This window comes from Myodes glareolus, chromosome 2 (assembly GCF_982192425.1).
Source record: "Myodes glareolus chromosome 2, mMyoGla1.1, whole genome shotgun sequence".
NCBI lineage: Eukaryota > Metazoa > Chordata > Mammalia > Rodentia > Cricetidae > Myodes > Myodes glareolus.
In genome coordinates, this window is record NC_142027.1 from 7,371,217 (window position 1) to 7,389,074 (window position 17,858).

The following is a 17,858-nucleotide window of genomic DNA, read 5'->3' on the forward strand; positions in this document are numbered from 1 at the left end:
CTTTTTTTTCTTTTTTTTCTTTTTTTTTCTTCCCGGGTTTGGCACCAGATGTCCCGCGCTACCGTCTCGCCAGCAAGAACCACGCGGTACACATAGGATATTTCTGCAGTAAAGCTTTAATGTCCATTGCCCATTATCCCAGATGATGCCTCGGGAATAGGCAGGGACACAGCGGTAGAGAGTTACCAAGCACGTGCGCTGGGATTAAAGGCGTATGTTACATCACCTTGAACTCACAGAGATCTGCTTGTCTCTGCCTCCCAGGCATTGGGACCAAAGGCGTATACTACCACGCCTTGAGGTCACAGAGGTCAATCTGCCTCTGCCGCCCAGGCATCAGGACTAAAGGCATGTACCGCCATATCTTGGGGTCACAGAGGTCAATCTCTACCTTTGTTCCTAAAAGCAATGGAAAATGTGATCCGGCCCTCCACATCACACCCTGTTTGCTACCTGTCCTGAAGGAAGGGGGTATGCTCCCCGGCATAGCTTACACCTTGCTTTTTGCTGCTTTAACCACCTGGAATTCAAGCGTTCTGGGTTAAACGGCACAGTGTTTGAAACCTGAAAGTTTCAGTTACAAAGAAAACACCTAAAAGGTAAAGGGGAAGGGCTTGTAAAGCCCTTTGTGGTGGGAATCTCGCTCTCCTGTTGCTGAGTGTTAATTGGGATGTTTCTGTAGTTAGTTGGCAGATTGCCCAGAAGCCAGTCTGAGTCAATGCAAAGGGATCATTACCCTGAGTGTGAGGTTCCCTGTTCTAGGAGTAAAATGAATTCCAGATTGGAACAACACTGTCCAGAATTCTTCCTCCTAAAGGGGAAATTGAGGCAGATGGTGATCACAAGCAGCTAGGGTCCCCTTAAGTACGGCCGCATGTCTACACTTGTGAATTTGGACTTTCCATATTCTCAGCTGTCAGATGTTCAGTTTGAGGGGTTACTCACATGGGCCCCCTGCTTCTCACTCCACTGGTGTCACATGTGGCTGTGATCCAGGCTGTTCCTGTCGTTTAACATAGTTGCTGGAATCATGAGGCATCAGTTCTGGGCTATCTGGTACCCCAGCAATGCGGATGCTGAGATGACAGCCAGCATCTCTGGGATGCACAAATCAGAGCTGATGGATGGGAGGCCACTAATAAGATGTCACATCTCATAGATGTGGATGGGCCATGGGGCCAGTGATAAAGTGAGACCGGCAGGCTCTGACATACATGCCTTCCCGCCATATTATTGACAGTGGGGGGATCGTATTGATCAAGCTGCCAAGATTTTCCTATTATACAATTAGAATATTAGATTTGCATTTTTAATTCCTTTAGAAGAAATTGGCCTAGGGCAATTATGGTGGTGAAATATTAAGATGGATCCGGCTGCGTGGGAAGTAAGAACTCAGGAGAAGCTTTTAGAAGATGCAGCCACCAGCAGAGAGACAGTCCACTCAGGAAAAGAACAATAGCAAAGCAAGGAGGATGCAGGCAAGCAAGGGAGAATGACGGCTTCTGGAAATGGGACTTTCCAGGTGGGATGTGAGGGAACTGGCCCCAACGCCTGGGGTGACAGCCCTCGGGTGTCTCTGTGACCCGTGTCACACTCTGACTCGTGTGTCATTGACACCTCTACATGTGTCAGTTCGCCTTTCTCCTTTGGCCAGATGCCCCATCTTTGCTGACTGTTTGGACAGCACTGCTCTTACATCTTACGCTACAGAGTCCAGCTAGCTGCCTGCTTTCTTGCGTTCTGCAGGAGGCCGGGTGGGGATTGGGTGACGTAAAGCCTGCTCTTCTCTCAGCTCGTGCTGTCTGTTTCTGACATCATAGAGCACAGTGCTGTGGGGAGTCCCGTGAACAGAACCAGCTACCAGAAGCTTCCTCACTTTCAGAAATGTAAGCCAAATGAACCCCCTTTCCGTATTATTCTGCTTACAGCACAGAAAATGAACCAAGATAACTCTGTCTGTGCTGGACATGGCCCTGGGTGCTAAAGTCATTTGTCCGTAGAAAGTACCGTCTTTACTGTGCAGACTCACACAGTGGGAGCCGAAGAGATGACTCAGCGAGTGAGAGCATTGTCTGTTCGTCCAGCACCTACATGGCAGCTCACACTCATCTGGAACTCCATCTCCTGGTGTCAACCCCCTCTTCTGGCCTCTGAGGGCAATAAACACACACACACAAACATGCACGCTACACAGACATACATGTGGGCAAAGTGCCACGAATATAAAATAAGGAAACCCAAAGGTAGGTACTGGTGGAGGAGGAAAGGTGTGCATATGCAGCAGACTGGGTTTATGTGTGTGTATGTGTGTGCATGCATGCATGTGTGTGCATGTATGCATGTGTGTGAATGTTTGTGCATCTGTGTGTATTGTGTGCACGTGTGTGTGTGTTTGTGTGCATGTGTGTTAGAACTGGCGAGAGTGGAAGCAGGACTCCAGTTCTAGATGGAGTCACACACTAGATAAGTTTCCATCATTTCTTCAAGAACGTAAGTTTCTTTTCCAGACCTGACAAAAATCACAATATCCCGAGTCAACATGAACAATGTATTTGGGATGGCCATGGGGACATGAGGTGCTCAACGAGCTGAGGGCTCACAGACCCCAAGTTTAGCAAGGCCTTGAGCTCCTCACAGACTATGCAGACATAGCCTTGCCGTTGTACGTACCAGCAGCACCATCTGCTCTCTGGGTTCTGCTGAGGTTTGCCATCTGCTGTGTGGCTTTGTCAGGGTGGTGATCACAACCCTGGCCACCTGGTGACAGAGCAGCAGAAAGTGTCTCCTCTGGTGCCAGACACCACATGGTTGAGATTGAGGCCTCCTTAGAGCTGGTTCCTTCTGGAGCCTCTGAGTTCACTCTCTACTTCCTTCTTAGCTTTTGAGGCTGCTGGGAACCCTGGTCATTCTTTTGCTTGAAGATGCTTTGTTGCAGGCTCTGCCTCCAGCCTCCTCTCTCTGTGCTGGCGAATGGTCTGTTCTCGGTGGTAGAGATATTTGGAAGTGACAAACCTTCTTGATGTGGGAGCTTCTTAGGTAGGGGATGGAGAGCACTTCCTTTGAAAGAGGTAGTTGAACTTTCCCTATTTTTCTTTGCTTAGAAGTTTTAAAATGTGGCTTTTCTCAGCCACACCCTCCTGGCAAGGTGCACTTTGCTCACCACTGTTCCGAAATGATGAGCTTGACTTAGAGCCCTAGCACTGTGAGGCACAGCAAACCCCTTTCTCTTTAGAGGTAACATGTCCAGTATTTTGTTACAGTGGTGGAAAACTGACTAGCAGTGTGTGTTCACGCTTCTCTTGCTTTTCTTTCTTAAAGACACCCATCCTGGGACATCGGGCTCTCTAAATCTGAGCAACATCATTTTGAGGTTAATTTATATATGGAAAATACATTTTCCAAATAAGATTGCATCCCCAAGTGTTTACCACTCTAGAGGTGGAGGGGACCTTTTCCTGGGAAAAGGGAGGAAATAATTAGGAGAGATCAAAGTCTTGTTCGGTAGCCAGCTTTATTAGTGCATCAGAAACTTTGTACCCTGAGGGTTAAGAAAGGTCACCTGAATAAAGTTCTCATGCATTCAAGCTGTATACAATCACAAGGATAAGCTGCACTGTGGCAAAACCGTATTTTTCCATGGAGGCAAAAAAAAAAAGTAACAACAGCCAATTGTAATGATTAATCTGAAAAAAAATATAAAACCTCACTCCTATCCACTATTCCTGGGAGGAGAAAAAAAAAAGACCTCCAAGAACAATCCCATGGTTTGAGGAACTTAAGACTTGTCTTGTTTTTCTTGGAGTTTTCTCATGAGCGTCCAGAATTCCCTTCACACGACTCTGTTCTTGGACGCTGTTCTAACACCAAGTACAGGGAGCTAGGACTTAAACATGTCCTTTTTGGAGGTGGAGGAGGGTCACTATTCAGCCTGTTACAGATAATTAACAGTAGGCTCTGGGAGCTTCCAAGGTCGGGCTATGTGCACCCAGGTTCTCTGCTGTGTGTGAAAGAGAGGAAACCCTCCAGAGCTTGGGGTTCACCTTTGGGATTCACCAGGGAAAATGAGAGCAGCTCCCTTAGCATCAAGGTCACACCAGCAGGAAGGCCAACCCGGAGCTGAGTGTGGGGGGATGGCAGCATATGTTCTAGAGTACCCCTAAGACAGGAAACTCCTGTGGTTCAGGAGGCGATGTCATCCTTGGACCTCCAAAGACAAATATGAGTGGGGCAAAAAAAAAATGCAGTAGTCTTGATCTACTAGATGACACCACCTAAGGAATCCATCACATTCAATAACAACCATGCAGCAACTTTGCTGCCTGACCCAACTCTGAATGAACCCTGGGAGCCGCATGCATGCAGAGGGGAGGGGAAGTACACACAGGTTTCTCATCCTCGCTGGGACGAAATAGTGTGACCTGCCCAGAGTAGGGTACCAAGAGAGCTCTTCAAAGAACCAACAGGGCAGGCATCCTCCTCCCCAGGAGCCAGGGTCCTGATGAGTCACGTGAACAATAGCCTGGTGCTCGGAAGAACTTTGATTGGGCATCTGATGGTGATGACCACTGGAGCACATTCTTGGCAATCTAAAATTCTGGACCCGTTGTTTAGAGCAGTCTGGGCAGATGCTGAATCACAGCGCTTCTGATGCTAGTTAAATTGTCCGTTTGAGTAGGTTCAGCAAATCTCACTATGTTTTCAGTGTGCACAAAGCTATACGCCAAGCCTATGGATTAAGATGGTGAGTGAGATTCTTTAAGGGCAAGGCAAAGTATGTCTAAGATTGTTTCCTCTGAATACACCAATGCTTTGTCTTACATGTTGTATATATCACACACAGGTATACACACATGCATATTTCTGACTCTGACATCCTTCCTACTGCTTTCAATTCATAAAGAAAAAGTGCCCATAAGTGTTTCTTACTCTGCCTTCTGAGGGAGTCACCAGCTGTAGGGCAGGAGTGCTGTTTCCAGTGGGCTGCATCTCTGGGTTTCTGCTACATTCTGTACAGGCAGAAGCTTGAACTGTGTGTCAGCAAGTTGAAACTCGGGCACGTCCATCTGTCTGTAAGTTCCGCTGTTGTGCATCCCATCCGTCAATACTGCTGCTTTTCGTTAAGAAGGCCCTGTGGAGGGTGCGAGCAGGCGGGGGGGGGGGGTACGAGCGTCTTCATTTCTTTAAATTCTGAGAATTGGTGCTGCTCACTGGAATACAGCAAGACTGACTTTCTAAGGTAGAAGTAAGAAGAGTGAGATGAAATGAATTTGAATGATGTATTTTATCTATCCAAATGTCTTTAAAATATTGTAATTTCTACACGCATTCAACAAAAAGTTCTCAAGAAAGAATTTAGATGATTTTCATATTGAGACTTTGAAAGCTGTTCTATTCTTTAAATTTGAGGCAGTTTCATTGAGTCCAATCATATTTAGAGTGTTTAGCTGTCTTTCATGTTAGTGGGTACCGTATTGGATTGAAGCTACAGATCGCAGAGTTCAGCATTGGTTTCTATTGGCCAAGTTGACAAGGGACATGGGGAAGGCATGGACGTGTGATGCAGAGGAGGGCGAGGGCTCACTGGTCATCTGAGACCACATAGCGCGCGTCCTAGGTAGAAGTCCTGAGGAAGTTGTGCAGTGATTATCACTTGCTTGTGCTTTAAAAGTGACATTTTAGCACTGTTTGCTTACATCAAACTCACAATCCCTGTGATGTGAAGAGATGCCAGATGGAGAAATGCCCCGTGACTGAAACGGCCACAGTCAAGTGCTGACCACACAGTCTTCCCTTTGGCTTTATTCTGGTCCATTGCCTTGCATTACAGCCTTGAGATGTCAGAAACTCTCCAGTTTAGGGGGTAAACCCACAGCCTCGGATTCTTGTGTGTTTAAATCCACATCCTTGGATACTGGGTGAACCTGAGTGAATGAAGGAACAGACTGGGCCAAGGCAAGGATTTTTTAAAATTTTGCAAACTATCACCCAGCCTCTACAGCACATTGGCCTTCAATCATGCATTGGTAGGAAAGAATTAAATTACTCTAACTCCAGAGAAGGGGACTAACAGAGGTACAGGGAACCTTTAGATGTTTTTGTGGGTTTACCATGCATCTTTAAATGCCCATATCCCTGTGTTCATGCTGTCTGCATAATCAAGCTGTGCTTCGGAAGTCACTATCCCTGCAGTTATTGTGTATAAATTTGGACAGCAAGTAGCTGAACACGCCATCTAGCATCTTGACGGCTGCGAAGCTGTGCCTGGTGTCCCAGAAGCTGGACTCTCAAGTCCATGTCCTTAACCACTATTCTGCATTAGCTGGTGTGGGGACTGGCCCTGGGATTCCTCGGGGGCCCTCACCTGATGTAAGAGCTGTGACACCCACAGGTCCGCAGTGTGGGTGGGGAAGCCACCGTGGTGAGATGTGAGAACCTTGTGACTGCAGGCCACTTAGTTGCTAATTGGCATTTAATCGTAAAGTGGATGCAGTGAGCTCGTTCCCCTCCTACCCCAGCTGGAGCTGGTTAGATGCTAATTACTTTGGATCTAAGTGCTGAGGCTGTGGCTACAAGCATGATTCTCATTTGGGCTACACATTCCTGGCAGGGCATCTTCACCCCAAAGGTCCCATCAGAGCAGAAGTGCGTTCCAAGTACCACATTACTTGACAACACTCCCACCCTTAGGAATTCAATCTTAAAAATTACCAAATTTGAACTTTGTATTTGAGAAGTGAAATAAGTCAGAATTTGCTAGAGGTGAAGTTACATTTAAGTCAACAGTTAAAGCAGACATATTGGCATTTTCCTAGTTGTAAACAGAAAACAAGGAGGTAATTTTTTCTTCCATGTATTACACAATCAACTGTGTGTGTGTGTTTATTTGCACACACATGCAGAAGTCAGAGGCCACCATGCACCCAGTAAAGACTGTCCAAACCTCTGAATCTAGGCTGCTGCAATACTAGAACTTCACTGGCCGAGGCTCTGGGTAGGAAGCTTGACTTTAGCTGAGGGTGTGGGAAAGTTAGCGGCCAGAAATCGACATTGCTTCCTCAGGTGTGTCCCCACCGCCATCCCAGGGTTCATGAAGTCAGCTGAATGTAATCACCAGCTCTCTGCCTGAGCTTTGAACCACCACCACAGTGTTAGAAAATCAACACAGTCTCAAAACATCCCACGTGAGAGGGAAATAAACGTGCACCCAGTATTTCAGGCCACAGAAAATAGAAGTCAGCACGAAATATGGATAACAACAATAATAATTCCAGTTGGTGTCATGTTTGCTGTACCTATTTCTTCACAGTGGACGGATCTGTGCCAATGAAAAGACAAGGCCGATATGGCTTGATTTCTCTCACGCATACCATGGCTTCTTAGGAGGGCTGTAAGAAAGGCTAGATGTGTAGAGGAGGCCCAGCCTCTGCTATCTGTGACTTAGAGACCACAAGAAAGCTGTCTGCAGGAAAGCTCCCTCCTGTGCCCTTTTCTACTGTTTCTGTCTGAAGTTTTTTCCAATCAGAACTTCATATGAAGCACTTGCAAAGTGCATTATATGAGGGCATCCATCTATTCCAGGCTTTTAAAATCAAGGTGGCGGAGTGGGCAAGGTAGCCCAGGGATTCAGAACACTTGTTTTTCTTGCAGAGGGCCTGGGTTCAATTCCCAGAACCCATGTAGAGTAGCTCACAACCACCTCTCCAGGGGATCAAGTAGCCTCTTCCGGCCTCTGCTACACTCAGCTGAGCACCAAGCAGGCACGCATTTATTTCTCTCTGCCCTTGGATGTGATGCTCTAGCTGCTTGAGTTCCTCCATTACCGTCCCCGAGATGACAGACTGTGACCTGGAGTGCTCCCTGGCTGAAGTACTCTTATCAGGCTGTTCAGTCACAACAGAAATGACACTTGAACAGCCAGGGAGCAGTCATTCTGTCTCCAACCAGTCCCTGACAGCCGTCCACTACCCCGTCTCTACCCATGTGCTAGTGAGCGTTTTGATGCTGTTGAGGTTGCTCGGGTCAGTCCTTTGTTCCTGGTTAGGGCTGACTCCTGGTGCCATTTGCATATAGTTTACTAGGTTGTGGTCTATGCACCCTGATGCACTTGAGAGGACTTTTAAATGATCTCCACAAATGAAGATCACCAACATCTGATTCTCAGTGAGGCTGACTGACAAAATTACTTTGAATCAAAAGGAACTTTCCTGACACAAAGTCCTGACAAACCAGAGTGGGACAATAGAGAGGGGGTGAAGGGTGGGGAAGCCACCGTCAGTGGAGATGAGGCCTGACTCTGACCCGGTCATTCCAATGGGACACCCCTAACAAAGTATATGGCAATGTTGCTACGGAGCCAAGCATGCGCAGATCTTATTCTAATTATCAGTGTGCTGGGGCTGCGGGAGACAGAATAGTCAGGAATGTGGCTGCTCAACAAGCACAGGGACATGGATTTGATCCCCAGAACTCTGACAAGTTGAGCATGGTGGGACAGGCTTCCAGTTCCAGCTCTGGAGAAGCAGAGACATGGGGATTGTAGCAGTGGGAGATCCTGCACGAAAGGCGGGCAGAGCCCCAGAAACAGAGCCAGGACGGCTCTCTGAGGTGCTTGTGCACACTTATGCACCTGCACGTACAGGAACACCTCATGTGCACACAGTCTCACCGCGGTGCGCCAGAGGGGATCTGGGGGAGAAGAGAGCTGCTTTCCCACAATCAGCAATCCCGCGCACCTCTAGGCCAGGCTCCTGGGAAGGGCTGTGGCTGTAGTGTAGAAAGCCTCACCGGCCCCACGTGGGTTTCACGATGTTGACAGAAGCCTCCTAGGAGGTTGCTGTGAACCGACTCTACTGCAGAGGCCTGGTCCCCTCTGAGCTGAGCTCCCCCTCCTAATGCTAAAATCCCTTTGGAAGGAAATTGTGCCAGACTCAAAGGAGATGGATTTCCCTCTCTGTCTTCATTGGGAGTTAATTTGCTGGCAATTACGGTGTCTTTACCATACACTTAGAATCTCATTCATTTACACGGCAGGAAGGAGGGCCACTCTTTACGGCTCCCTTATTTAAATTATTGATGCTCCCAGCTGTAGGACTTTCACTTCCTGCTTTCTCTGATAATTGACTAGCTAGCACAGGGCAGGTGTGGGCTCCAGAAAGCCGATCTGTTGGCATGTGGACTGATGGCCGCTGGGACCGTGTTGTTCATTTCAGACACGGCTGATCATCAGTCTCAGAACTGTTAGCTTTGGGAGCCAACAGGTGATTCCCCTACACGGCCGAGCTCTCCAGGGATGGAGGACAAGTCCAGGTTTCAGAAGTAAGTACCGAGGAGCCTCCAGAGCCTTAATTCAATCTGTGCTTTTCCTTTGTGCTCTCGTGGGACCCCAGCCTTTGGTAACGCACCCATTCTAAATACGCAACCTGTTCTTAGGAAGAACTAAGTGGGCAAAAGTAAAGGAAGTCCGCAGAAAGATGTAATCGAGCCCAGACCACCAATGATCGTCTTTGGTCATCTACGCCACTTTGCTGGGGAGTACTGGAAAGAACTCATTAGCATAAGTGTGCAAAGGTTTCTGCATATATGTGCTGTGCTTCAAAAGATGTCACAGGCCCCGAGAGTCAGAAGAGCAAGCAGTGGTCAGAACTTCAAGCAATACACAGGTGTGGGAGACTCTAGAGCATGGAAGAGAAACCAGCTAAACTCTATGATAATGATTCAACAAATGGCCAAAGTTGGGAGACCCTGCCCTTGTGTGGAGAGAGGTGGAAGATTGTGAGGGTGCATGGTGTGTGTGTGTGTGTGACATTTGTGCTCCATCTGGGTAGGTGAGGGAGCTCCATTGAGCAGAGCAGGGAAGAGGAGACTTGAGGGAGTCCAAATGAGAAGACTTCAAATGGCTCTGGAAGTGGTCAGCAAGAGGCCATTTAGGAGACAACTGGAGCCTTTGGGAAGAGAGGGAGAATGTGTATGTGAGGAATTCTTGACTAATTATTGTAGGATGGTCCAGCCCACTGTGGGCAGCACCATTGCTAAGCAGGTAGGCCTCAGTGGCATAGCAAAGCAAGGAGTGCATGAGGCTGAGAGGCAGCCAGTGAGCAGCATTTCTTCATAATCTCCACTTGTTCTGCTTGACTGAGTTCCTGCCCTGAATTTCTCTGTGACAGATTCTAACCGGGAAGCACAACCCATGCAAACCTTTTCCTCCCTAGGTTGATTTTGGTCAGAGTGTTTCATCTCAGCAACAGAAAGCAAACTTGAACATCTCTTCATCCCTTATAATAATTGTGGTTCAAGTGATAAGTTGGTGTTTTTACCATGACCCTGCTCTGGTACCTGTCCGGGCTTCCTGGCCCCCTGTGTAGAGCCAGATTCTTCCCGGCACAATACTGAATATGCATTTTATCTGGCAATTGATTCCAAGTGCACAGAAATTTTCCATATGACTTATTGTAGCTTGTCTTGGTTCCTCAGAAGGACCTTCTGATAGCAAAAAAGATGCAAAAGATCTGGTGACTGGGAGCCCAGCAGTGATTCTTCAAGGGCAAGAAACAGAAATCAGAGCCTAAAGAAGGGGAGGTGAGATACACATTCCCCGTGCAGTATCTTTAATCACTGCTTGGATTGTTCTTTAGGCAACAGTGAAGATGAAAAAAACTTTTAGTGGCAAGTGGGAAAACAAGGAAGGTCACAGTGAACAGAAATCCCAGCATCCTCTCCAGTCACCCATGGTGTCTGTGATAGTGACAGAGATCTGGCTGATTGGCAGTGGAGAGTCCCACCCTCAGTTGAAACCCAAGACAGAAAGAAAATAGCTACAAAATGCACCATGAATATTTGCAGGCTAAAATTGCCTAAATTCTCCCCAAATCGTTGAAAAGTCTTATAAACAGTGTGATATTTTCCCACATATTTTCCACATTATTCTTGATTTCTTATTTTTAAAACCCTGTTTGCAGTATCTAAAAAGAACGTGTTGTTTTGCAAAGTCCAACCCCTCTTAATATTCCAAATTCCAAATTTATGGCATCAGAATTAAAAGGAGTTTTATGGATATAATTAGAAGAAGATTCCAGTTTTCGGTTCATTGCCTCCCAGTCATGTCCCAGCCTTGTTATATTTGATAATGACATACCAACATTCTATCAGAACTCAGCTCTGCAGAGAGATTCCAGAATACTTTAATCCCCCCAGAAATCAGAAGCAGCTGCTCTCTCTGTCAGAAGAGAAAAGCTTGAGTCTAGGTAACTCCAAAGAGAACGTGACTTGCATTCTTACATCTCAAATTATAAGGGCTTTTCCCCCTTTTGATTGGTGGGCATGTCGTCAAAATTTCTCTTCTGTTTGTCTTCATTGATTTTACTTCTTTAGATTTTTCTCAGACTGGAAATTGCTTTTGAGTCACGAATCAAAAATATCACGTCCATTCAAGCATCTATCACGCAGGCTATGTAACACCTGGAGACTTTTATACTCCCAAGAAAACGGATCAAAAGGAAGTGAAATTCGAACATATGCCCTTCTGTGTGGTGGGTTAATGATGGCAAAAGATGCTCTCATCCTCCCACAGCCGAGGTCTCCAAGCCCCAGTGCTGAGGCTTCACCCTGCATGGGTTCTTTGGTGACACGAAACTGCTTCAGTAGACACTAAAACTAACAAAGACGTTAGCTTCATTGATTTTTCTGAACATGGGGAAGGGGAGGGGAAAAAGAGCTCAGCAAAGTCCAGGAAAGAGGTTTAATACAACTGTCTTTTAATAATATTAAGTTTCCTAGAATCAATATTTTCTCTACCTCCTACTAAACTGCATGCTGCTACACGCCAGTTGCTATGTAGGCAGATGGGATCAATAGAAGGCTTACCTTCTTCGGAGACTATTTCCAAGACCTGCATAATGGGGCATGGATTAGAAAGAATGCAATTGAATTTTAAGTACATAGACGCTATGCTATCATCGTCAACCTGGGGATATAGATTTGCTCATAGCCCATGAGACTCAGGCGGGAGTTGCTAGCTGCGGATTAGCTCGTAGAACTTCAGTGGTAGGGGCTTCCTATAGGACTGGTCAACAAATGCTGAACACAGTGCTTGGAGCACTCCCACAATTGTCTTCAAGTGCTCTCAGTAACACCGAGCGAGCACTCTCCAGGAGGGGACGCACTCTGTTCCTATCAAAGTGTAATATGCGGCTTTTCAATTTCAAGTCCTTGCTGACTCAAGGCCCCTTTCTTCTTAGCTGTTTTGTTTTGTTTTTGTAAAGTTAAATAACCCTCAAACAGTAAAAGTAACTCTTGGTAGACCCACTAAACTGTTTTTTTATAACTGCTAGAATAATGTCTTTTGATTAATGTTTTTGGAATAATATTCAATTATATCACAAAACATCAAATACTGATAAAGACATCAAAGCAACTCAAATTTTACAAAAGATCAGGTGTGTTCATTTATGTTCACTGATTGACAGGGATACAGATCCCTTAAGAAATCAGTTTGAAAATACCAGAATATTTTGTGATGCTAGTATTTACTTGTCAATATTTGTTTATCTTTGGGCCAAGGGGACGCATGTTCAATTGACAAGCTATACTTGGGTATTTATAATTCTATTTAGAGCTGATGAGATAATGAAAATAAAGCAGATATATTCACTTTGTATTACTGCAGTGGAATGCCTGATGTAATTAACTTATTAAATAAAAAGGCTTCATCTCGCTTGTTCTGGATGATCAGACACCTCACCTCTGACAAGAACAGTGGCAGAGCCTGCAGTAGAGAAAAACTCCTCACCTGTGGGCAGGAGGCAGAGACAAGCTGGTTGGTACTTGGTTTTGATTGTTGGCTTGATGCATGTGGAATTAATTGCCAGGGACGAAATCAAGGAAGAACTGTGTAGGATAAGTTTGGCTAGTGGGCATGCATGCCAGGGATTTTCTTTCTTAGGCTGATGATGTGGAAAGACCTACCCTGCCATGGACGGCACAATTCTGCGCCCTGTGCCCTGGACTGAATGAAAAGGAGAGGCCCGCTGAGCACCAGCGTGTGTGTGTTCATCAGAGCTCTCTGCTCTAACCTGCTGTCACCTGACTATCGGCTTCACGTTCCTACCGTTTGCCTTCCTCAAAATGACAGGCTGGATTCTGGAGCTAGGAGACACATAAGCCCCTTCTCCTCTGAGTTTGTTCCATCAGGGCTCCTTATCACAGTAACAGGAAACCAAAGTAAGATTGACAGCCAGGCGTTGCGCAGTGTGTTCAGAAGGCAGCACACCCAGGGACACAGGGCTCGCCTACTGGCTATGCCCATCTAAAGGGCCTTTAAGTACCTCAATGCTGCCTCACTGGGGTACAAGGCTCTGTAGATGGCCCTCTAGGAAACAGTCATCCAAACAGCACTATGCGGCTAGAGAGAAGGCTCAGCTAAGAGCATGTACTGTTTGTACAGAGGAGGCAAATTCAGTTCTCAGCACCCATGCCAAATGACTCACAACCAGCTGCCACTACAGCTCTATGGGATCTGGTGTCTTTTTCTGGCCTCTGAGGTCACCATACATACATGTGGCATCCACTCACACCATCATATACAGATACATAAATAATATAAATCTTAAGCAAACAAAAGTACCATTGATGTCCTTCAAGGGGCAAAATGTAAAATAGACAATGGTATCTATGCCATGGAATACTATTAAGCAAGCAAATTAAAAGGCTATATTGCATATTATAGAACTCTATTTATGTGAAACTTTCAGAAAACAATATCAGAATAAATATGGAAATAAGGGGTCCAGAGATTGAACCTAGGTTATTAGCATCAGAGGCAGGTACCTTTACCCACTGAGCCATCTTGCTGAACCACAGGATGCAATTCTTTATGGTAAAGAAATTCTCCTGTGTTGTTTTATAGTGGCGTTTGTACAAATTCACGTGTATTAAAATTCACAGAACTGTACACTCCAGAGGAAAGCCTCAATTTTACTATATCTTCTAAAAACTTTTTTTTAAATTGAAATTTATTCTTATTCCACATTTCTATCTAACTGAACACAGCTGCATACATCCTGCCCTTCTGTGAAGAGCCACAGGGCTGACTCATCCGTCACTGGCCCGTGTGTTTACGTTACAGTTGAAGCTGGTAGGTGGGGTCTGTGGGTACACTATTTGATGGCAGACTTGAGCCTAACCTGTGGTTTGTCTGTGCTCACAGCACTAGCAACACCCACTGGGATGCTCCCTAGTTTCTAACACTTCTCCAGCTTTGCACCTTGAGATTGTGGCTAAGGGCAAGAGCCCTGGCCACAGTTTTCTAGGGGTAACAGAGGAAAAGTGCCCAGACTCGGAATGTGTAGGTGACAAATGGCCTGGACAGATTCCTCTGGTTCTATGTTCATATACCGCCTGTCTGTACATGATACTCCATTGATGTGGAGAACAGCAAGGCCACTGAAGGAGATCTGTACATGCAGTCTCATGACTATGACCATCTGGGATCCCCTCTCCTCTGGGCAGTGTGGGACATGTATTGTGGCTATATCTTGTTGGCTGCCCTAGGTATAAAGGGCTTCCCTAGTTCAGAGTCTTCCTTATACTTAACTCCTCTCTCCACCTGGGTTCTGCTAGATGACTATGGCAGTGAGGAGTTTACTGCTGATGACCCCTTTTCTAAGGTTCCACAGAGGTCCCTTTTGCAACAGCATCTCTCATCTCTCTCTCTTCTCAATGGCAAAATGCTGGGTCCTAGGCCCTTAGGGCAACCTGCTGTTGATGTGGGAGTCCCTTCTGTATGCTGTGAATGTGTTTTATTGCCATTGGTTAATGAATAAAGTTGTTTTGGCAATGACTTAGCAGAGCAAAGCCAGGTAGGAAACCTGAACAGAGATATATAGAGAGAAAGAAGGCAGAGTCAAGGAGATGCCATGTAGTTGCCGAAGGAGGACCCAGAACCTTTCTGGTAAGTCACAACCCTGTGTCAATACACAGATAAATAGAAGTGGGTTAATTCAAGATGTAAGAGCTAGCTGGAAATATGTCTGAGCCATTGGCTGAACAATGTTGTAATTAATAAAGTTTCTGTGTGATTATTTGGGTTTGCTTGGCTGGCAAATGAAAAGAGCAGTCTCCAGTTTCATGCTATCATTAAGTTTTGCTAAGCAGACATGCCATGAGGCTGCCTTCTAAATATGTGTTTATTCCTATAGATTAGTGCTGCTCTCAGCCCCGATTGGAGGAGCTTCTGCTTGCGGAGAGCAATGGTTAATGCAAAGACTTGTAACCATCAAATTGACCATTGTGACTAAGTGACTTTCAAGTGTTCACTCAGCCCTAAACAGTATAGCTATATTGCCCTGTCCAGTGCCCAGGGAACAGCAGAAAAAGTGCCAGAAAGAATCTACAAGCTGGAATAGACAGGAGAGTGCTATTAGACACTTTCTGGGATGAGACATGACCTTTGTACCCCTGAACTCACAGCAGCTCTGCTTACCTGGCTATCAGTATTCTATCCTGAGTTGAGACTCATGAGACCCCACCCCTCCCTCAGCAACTGTTGTCAATTAATGGTTGCTAGGAAGAGAGAGTCATTTTCTTCATTGGTATAGCCACTAGTGAGTGTCTCAAACTCCAGTAAATGAGCCTCATCCATGCTCATGCAAGTGACCCCAAATAAACTCAGGGAGTCACCAAAATCAAACACAAAATGCTGAAGTAGGAGAGGGGAGAGGAAGGGGTTCAGTGGGAGGAGTGGGAGGCATAAGAGTAACGGTGGTTGTAAATGATCAAAATCGTCTCTATGCACTTATAAAAACTGTGGAAGAATTAAAAAGTTAAAAACAAGGGAAATAATGAAAATTGATTGGAATTAAACTGGCTGGCATTCATTGATCTTGAGATAATGGATTAAAGTTTCATTTATTTACTTTCTCTGTGAGTGTGTGTATGTGTGTGTGTGCACACATGTAGAGATTAGAAGCAAACTTGCTGAGTGTTTCTCACTTTCTACCATGTGGTCCCAGGTACAGGATTCAGGCTACCGGGCTTGGAAGTGGGCACTGTTACCCACTCAGTGATCTCACTGGCCCTGAGACAGAGGATGCTTCCTAACTGAATTAGGATGAAGGAATTAGACATTTTGTTATCACAATAGAACTTGTGTAGACTGGTCAGGTAATCTCAGATGTCCCAGTGTTTGGACATCATGACCACCTTGTATCCAGGGCACATATTCCAAAAATGCAGGCACTTGGTGGCACAGTGTCTTTTTCTGTTCTTTAATTCCTTAGTTGTTTTTAACGTGATGGATTCCGGCCCCTCCTCCCATCTCAACTCCTGAAAGCTGACAACTGCATTGTCTTCTCTACAGATTGAGTCCTGTCCCTCATGATTCTTATGTTGAAGCCTTGATGAAAGTCTGAGGATGGGGACTTCATGCTAAGAAGAGATACCTGGGGACTCTGTGTGAAATGAGGACATAGCTAGCAGATAAATATCTTCAAGAATGGAGAAAACCCTTTACCAAACCCTGATCATTCTGGTATCTTAATCTGAAGTGCTCAGGACTGAGAGGAAAAACAAACATTCTGTGTTTTTCTAAGTCACCTAGTCTGTGGTATTCTGCACAGTGGCCTGAGCTAAGACACTTGCTACAATACAAATGTAACTGGAGACTTTTCTCAGCTGTCTTCTTTTGCGGGAAGTTGGTGGGAACTCTAGACACTAAAAGGATAGAGGACCCAGGCTTCTGCTTTTCCTGCTGAGATGCGACTTTCCCTGAGCGTCTTGACTTTGGCAGAAGTTGTGTAAGCTCCTATTCTGCTGCTGTGACAAGGCACCATGACCAAGGCCATCTGGAGAAGAAAGAGTTAATCTGGGCTTACGGTTTCAGAGTGTTGGAGTCTATGATGGTGGAGGAGAGACAGCAAAAACTGGATGCTGAGAACAGAAGCTGTGGGCTCCATCTTGAACTGCAATCAGGAAGCAGAGAGAATTCCCTACAGTGGGAATGGCACAAAGGTTTGAGACCTCAAAGCCTTCCCCAGTGACTTCTTCCAGGAGGCCCAAACTCTTAAATGTATTTAATCTACTAGTTAGGAACCAAATATTCAAACATCTGGACTTACGTGGGGTGGTACATTCTCATTCAAACTGCCACAGAAGCCAGGAACACCAACACATCTTTCTGGATACAGAGTGCAGCTGGGTACTTCCAGTTGAGAGACTCCAAGCATTTCGGTGAGGACACTGGTTCAACACAGTGCCAGTTCCTCAGGGCATCCTACATGAAATGTAGTCAAGCTTTATGATTCCTTTCAGACGCAAGCTGCTTCTCCAGTGCATGTTGTCCCTGTCTGGTTTCTTTGGTCAAGTCTCCTGGGACAAAAGAAAAAAATCCCTTTGTCAGATCAGAAAAACAAGTCAATGTTGATCCTCTTAGCATGGCTGTCACTGATGTTGATTGCTATTCTGCTGGGTCAGTGAGCTCAAGGTTCAGCGAGCAACCCTTGTCCAGAAAATAGGTGGAAGGTGATTGAGGAAAACACCCAGTGTCAACCTCTGGTTTCCATATTCTTTACAGACAAATGTGTTGATGCACACACATGTGAACAAGTGCACACACACACACACACACACACACACACACACACACACTGAGCCAGTAAATAAGAAATTGTACTAAATTAGAATTTGGGGGTACTCATGATTCGCTAATGGTATCATGTGTTGGGACACGATTATAAAGTCCTCAGAGGTTAGTGGTCAATGACAAACAAGTTGGCTCTATTTGGTTTATTACAGTGAGTACCATTTCTCTGGTACAGATTGCTGACAGAATGGACTGCATTTGAATGGTTAGACAGACCTGCTATGTG

General features: G+C 45.7%; 1 long non-coding RNA gene across 2 annotated transcripts in view; it reads left to right on the forward strand.

Annotated features, from left to right (window-relative positions):
- LOC125392954 (uncharacterized) overlaps window positions 1-16,659 on the forward strand; it is a 35,324-nt gene extending 18,665 nt beyond the window's left edge. The window contains exons 2-4 of one of the 2 annotated variants that reach the window (XR_007229651.3): window positions 9,210-9,315; window positions 10,471-10,575; window positions 12,662-12,809. This is a non-coding gene — a long non-coding RNA (uncharacterized LOC125392954). Of the gene's footprint in view, window positions 1-9,209; window positions 9,316-10,470; window positions 10,576-12,661; window positions 12,810-16,351 lie in introns of those variants that run through there. The other variant, XR_007229652.3, reaches the window with a different exon arrangement.
- The last annotated feature ends 1,199 nt before the right edge of the window (window positions 16,660-17,858 follow it).